We start from the raw sequence: 5,661 nt of genomic DNA on the forward strand, positions 1-5,661 counted from the left end.
CTGTTTGAGCCCTTCCTAATGGGCTGGTGTATTTTTCACGCCAAAGGCCATTCATTACTGGAGTTGGATGGCTCTGTTTGGATGCTGATATCAGTTTATGGGTTATTATATCCATTTGCAAATCATGACTCAAAAGAGGAAACTCTGGGATGCGAAACACTCCATATGCCCATAAATCACAAATTGAATCAAAGTTGGCATCGTGAAAGTGATTGTGTTGGGAGTTTGAAAGCCTCAGTCAGCCAACCTTTATTGAACCCCTGATATTGTAGGCTACAGGACTTAGGGGACTGCAAAGGAAATAAAGAATATGGAAGGGTATGTGCAGAAGGGAACTTGGAGGTCATACAGTCCAAATGCCTGTCTCAAGTAGAAGGTGGTTCTTTGCCATTGGGCTTGTTTTTTAAATGGGAGGATAACTTAAAAAAAAAAGGACCCGTGTGTTGGCTCAAATGGAGCAAGTAGAATGTGGCCCTTTTTTTTCCTTTTTTTACGTTTCAGCAAAGCTGATGGGTTGATTCTAAAATAGTTATGCTATTAGTAATATCAGAGAAAAAATAATAAAAGTGGTTGCAGTTTATCGAGCTCTTACCAAGTGTCAGTCACCTTACAAGCATTGTGTCATGAATCCTCACAAAACCCTGAGGTAAAAATAGCATTAGTTTCCATTAAAATATGCGAGGGTTTTGAAGTGCACCTAGATTTTGTGCCTTGCCCAAGATCAGAGAGGAAAGCAGTGGACAGAGCCAGCACTTAAACCAGGTGGAGAGCCTCAGCTTATCTCTATGTGGACGGGAAAAATAGATGTAGAGGCATAAAAAGGAGATAAATACCTTTTCCAGCACTTCTGAGTAGTGTAAGCTAGGACAAGTCTTTTTGACTCTGAGTCTCAATTTACTCATTTTAAGTGGCAAAAATAGTGGCCTCTAAACATATATAGTGGTTGGATGCGCATACAGAATAATGTCTGTGAACTTGTTTAAAAATTCAGAAGCATTAGTAACATGATCTTTCATTTAGGCAATACACATACATGAGTTGAGTGCCTCCATTGTGGTCAGCACTTTGCTAGCGCAGCGTTAGAATAATGAGATGTGGCGGAGGCCACGGAAAACTCAGCTTAGTGTGGGGAGAGGTGAGCACATGATCACATTGTGGTAATTGCCCTGGCATCGAGAGCAGAAACCAGAACACTGGAGAGGTTGAAGATGACTTTATAGAGGAAGTCTTAGCATTTTGACAGATGGAGAAGTAGGCTTATGTCTGGCCAAGAAACCATCATAATGACGAGAGATAAGAGCAGCATAATGTTAGCATAAAACTGACACTGAAAGAAAAAAATATATTTAATGGAAGTAGAGTTAACAGACAGTGTTACATTAGTTTCAGGTATACCACATAGTGATTCAACCTAAATATATTTTTAAATAGGCTTTTTATTTTAGACTTGCAGAAAACTTGTGAAAATAATGGAGAGAGCCTGCCTCACACAGGTTGCCGTGAGAGGAGCTGCCTCCATGTCTGCCCACCAGTGGATGGTCATGGAGACCTGCTCCAGCTTCTGGATCTAGAGGAGGAGGCAGACGTACATCACTGAGCCCAGCAACCTGAAGGTCACAACTCCTTCTGCGATAAGGGGCTGGTTCACTGCAAGACTGTGGGTGTAGAGCCCCCGGGGGACAGAAGGCGGAGGAGGAGTGGTGATTGTGAAGTGCAGATCCCTCCAGGAAAAGCCTGCCACCTCCTACATGCAGACCACCATTAACAAGAATGCTCCTGCCACCCTCAGCAGCATCAGTACATGATCCACAAGAACAGTTACAGCCCAGATCTGTGCGTGGTTGCAGTTTGCAAAGCCAGTGCCAATCCTGTGCGGCCAGAAGCCTGTGATGGTGAAGAGGAGGGAAGCCCGCCCCACCAAGAGCTCCAGAGCACCTGCCTCCCCCCCACCCCCCCACCTCCAAAGCAATAAAGATGTCAACCACCTAAAAAAAAAGTGCAGAGAGATTCCACATATACCCCATTCCCAAATTCCCCTATTATTAGTATGATAAAATTGTCACAATTAATGAAGCAGTATTGACACCTTATTAACTAAAGTCAATACTTGAGTCCAGTTTCTATAATTTTTACCTATGTCTTTTCTGGTCTGGGAACCAATCCAGGATACTACATTGCATTTAGTCATAATGCCTCCTTAGGTTGCTTCTGGCTGTGACAGTGTTTTTCGTTGTTTTTGATGACCTTAAAAGTTTTGAGGCATCCTTGTCAGGTAATTAGTAGAATGTCCCTTGTGTAGCATTGGTCTGTTTTCTTCAATAGATGTTTTGATGATATGTCTATCACTTTTGATGCTACCCTTTATCACTTGGCTTAGACAATGTTTGTCAGATTTCTCTACTGCTACTCTTTTTCCCCCTTTTTTCATCCTGTTTTGGATGTTTTTGGAAGAGAGTGGCCCTGCATGGCCCTAGTCAAAGGGTGGGGGAGTTATGTTCCACCTCCTTGAGTGTAAAGTAGCTACATAAATAATTGGCAATTCTTCTGCATGATCAATTCGTTTATTGTTGCCATTTGTTTATTTATTCAATCATTTATAGATACCAGTACGGACCCATGGATATTTATTTTATACTTCATATTATGATCCAATACTCCTAAATTATTCCAGCCTTGGTCATTGAGAGCTGCTTCAGTTGATTCCTCTGTCCCTTTGACTTATTCCTTTCATTATTATTTCCCCCCCACCCCTTACTTTCTGGCACACTGAAGGCTTCAGGTTCATCCTGTATATTTTGTCTTTTTTATTCTCTCCTAGAATTTGCCATTTCTCGAAAGATTCCTGGTTCCTTGTATTGGAGAATGGTATTAGAAATCAAGATCTGGAGGCTTGTACTTGTTTCTGCTGCAGTGTCATTGCTTGCAGGCTTGATGGAGAAAGGAAATATGTATGTATAAACTAAACAGCATAGATGCATATTTAAAATATATATATGTAACTATATCAGTACTGCGCTAAACATGAGTTCATACTCACGTGCCCAACTTCGGTGTCATTATACCATGAATCATTCTAGACTTCTTCTCTTGTGGATTCTTTGGGATATTAGGCATAGTAATTATGTCAAATAATAGTTTCACTCCTTCCTTTCCAACATATATAGCTTTTATATACTTTTCTTGTTATATTGTACTAGCTAGGGCTTCCATTAGGTATTGATTGGGAATGATGAGAAGACATCCTTGACTTCTTCCTGATCTTAGGGAGGAAGCATTCAGCTTCTCCTCCATTAAAAATGATGCAGAATGTAGGTTTTTGTTAGGTGTTCATTGTCAAGTTGAGAAAGTTCTCTTCTATTCCTGGTTTTCTGACAGTTTTGTTTGTTTTTTTTTAATCATAAATAAGTGTTAGATTTTGTCAAGTGCTTTTTGGGTGTTGATTGATAATATCACATTTTTCTTTAGCCTGTTGATATGATAGATTACATTAACTGATTTTTGAATGTTGAATCTTTCTTGCATACTTGGAATGAATTTCATTGGCTGTAGTGTTTAGTTCTTTTTAAACATTAGCAAATTGAATCCAGTAGTATTTAATTGAGGATTTTGTGTCTATGTTTATGTGAATTATTCTCTGTAGTTTTTGTTTTTTGTTTTTTTGGTAATGTTCTTCTCTGATTTTGTTAATAGGGCAATGTTGTCCTTATAGAATGAGTTAGGAAGTCTTCCTTCTGCTTTTATTTTCTGAACCAGATTATGAAGAATGAGTATTATTTCTTCCTTAAATGTTTTGTAGAATTCACCAGTAAAACCATCTGGGCTTGGTACTTTCCTTTTTGGGAAGTTTATTAATTATTGAGACAATTTCTTTACTAGATAGGGCTTTTTCAAGTTATTTATTTCTGTACACATGAGTTTTAGTAGTTTGTATCTTTCAAGAGATTGGTCCATTTCACCTAAGTTATCCAATTTGTGGGCACGAGGTTGTTCATAATATTCCTTTTATTATCCTTTTATGTCCTTGAGATCAAGAGTAATGAAAACTCTTTTCTTTCTGATATTGTTAATTTGTGTCCTTTTTTCGTTTGTCATCGTTTAAAAAATAGCTTTTCTATATTGTTTGCCTGCTTTATTTATTTATTTTTTTTAAGATTTATTTATTTGAGAGAGAGAGCATGAGAGAGGAACAGAGGGAGAAGCAGACCCCCCGCTGATCAGGGAGCCCAACATGGGACTGGATCCCGAGACTCCAGGATCATGACCTGAGCTGAAGGCAGCCACTTAACCAACTGAGCCACCCAGGTATCCTGTTTGCCTGTTTTAAATTTCATTGATTTCTGCTCTAATTTGTTTTTGTTGTTGTTGTTAAAGATTTTATTTATTTGACAGAGAGAGACAGCAAGAGAGGAAACACAAGCAGGGGGAGAGGGAGAAGCAGGCCTCCTGCTGAGCAGAGAGCCCAATTCGGGGCTCGATCCCAGGACCCTGGGATCATGACCTGAGCCGAAGGCATACACTTAATGACTGAGCCGCCCAGGTGCCCTGCTCTAATTTTTATTATTTTGTTTCTGCTTGCTTTATGCTTAAATTACTCTGGTTTCCTAAAAAGGAAGATTATATTATTGATTTTGTACCTTTATTCTATTCTAATATGTGTATTCAATGTTATAAATTTCTTTTTAAGCACTGCTTTTGCTACATCCCACATATTTTGATAATATGTATTTTTATTTTCATCTAGTTCAAATATTTAAAAATTTCTCTCAAGAATTCTTTGACCCATGTATTATCTAGAAGTCTGTTGTTTAATTTCCAAATATTTGGGGACTTTTCCTGCTATCTTTCTGTTGTTAATTTCTAGTTTAATTCCATTGTCGTCTGAGATTATATTTTGTATGGTTTCTATGCATTTTTGTCGAGTGTTTTATGGCCCAGAATGGGGTCTGCACTTATAGATATGAGCTGGAGAAGAATGTGTATTCTGTTGTTCTTGGATGGAATATTCTCTGAATGTCAATTAAAGCAAGTCAAATGATAGTGATGTTAAGGTCAACTATATGCTTACTGATAGTCTGCCTGCTTGATCTGTCTATTACTGACAAAAGTATTTGAAGTCTCTTTTTTTTTTAAGATTTTTTTAATTTATTCATTCATGAGAGACAGAGACAGAGAGAGAGAGAGAGAGAGAGAGAGAGAGAGGGAGGCAGAGGGAGAAGCAGGCTCCCAAGGAGCAGGGAGCCCAATGCAGGACTCGATCCCAGGACCCTGGGATCATGACCTGAGCCGAAGGCAGACACTTAACCATCTGAAGTCTCTGACTCTAATAGTGGATTTATCTATTTCTCCTTGCAGTTCTGTTTTTGCCTCATATGTTTTGATCCTTTCTTGTTAGATGCATACATGTTAGTATTGTTAGGTCGTCTTAGAGAATTGATCGCTTTATCATTACATAATGCTTTTCTTTATCCCTGATAATCTTTTTTCTGAATGTAGATTTGTCAGAAATTAGTATACCTACTCCAACTTTTTTCACTTAGTGTTAGCATGGTATGACTTTCTCAGTCTTTTTACTTTTAACTTATATCTGTCTTTATATTTAATGTGGGTTTCTTGTAGGCAACATAAAGTTGGGTTTTGTGTTGTTTGTCCACTTTGACAATC

At 38.5% G+C, this 5,661-nt stretch overlaps 1 pseudogene; it reads left to right on the top strand.

Annotated features, from left to right (window-relative positions):
• Nucleotides 1–1,517: 1,517 nt before the first annotated feature.
• LOC141370674 (large ribosomal subunit protein eL28 pseudogene) lies at nucleotides 1,518–2,051 on the top strand (annotated as a pseudogene).
• The last annotated feature ends 3,610 nt before the right edge of the window (nucleotides 2,052–5,661 follow it).

Source organism: Callorhinus ursinus, unplaced genomic scaffold (genome assembly GCF_003265705.2).
Source record: "Callorhinus ursinus isolate GAN/ISIS: 27379988/994484 unplaced genomic scaffold, GSC_fseal_2.0 scaffold42, whole genome shotgun sequence".
NCBI lineage: Eukaryota > Metazoa > Chordata > Mammalia > Carnivora > Otariidae > Callorhinus > Callorhinus ursinus.